The sequence below is a fragment of the Theobroma umbraticum genome, unplaced genomic scaffold, assembly GCF_002168275.2.
Source record: "Theobroma umbraticum cultivar Fairchild unplaced genomic scaffold, ASM216827v3 scaffold_4.1, whole genome shotgun sequence".
NCBI classification, from domain to species: Eukaryota; Viridiplantae; Streptophyta; class Magnoliopsida; order Malvales; family Malvaceae; genus Theobroma; species Theobroma umbraticum.
Genome location: NW_018397258.1, coordinates 9480111 through 9480333, shown reverse-complemented (window position 1 = coordinate 9480333; position 223 = coordinate 9480111).

Here is a 223-nt window from a genome sequence, read left to right as displayed (position 1 = left end):
ACTCAATAAATTGTGCTTTAAGCCTTTAACAAGTAATACATGGCTAATTTGAGCCTGAGAATTCTTATCAATAGTTCATATGCCATGAATTTAACCTTTTGAGTCATCTCCAAATAATACTGTGCCTCCCTTTTCTTGTCCAGTTATGCAAATAGCATTTCATTTCCAATCATGTGTCTTGGCCAGCCATTGTCCATGAACCATGGTTGCTTCTCCTTCAATT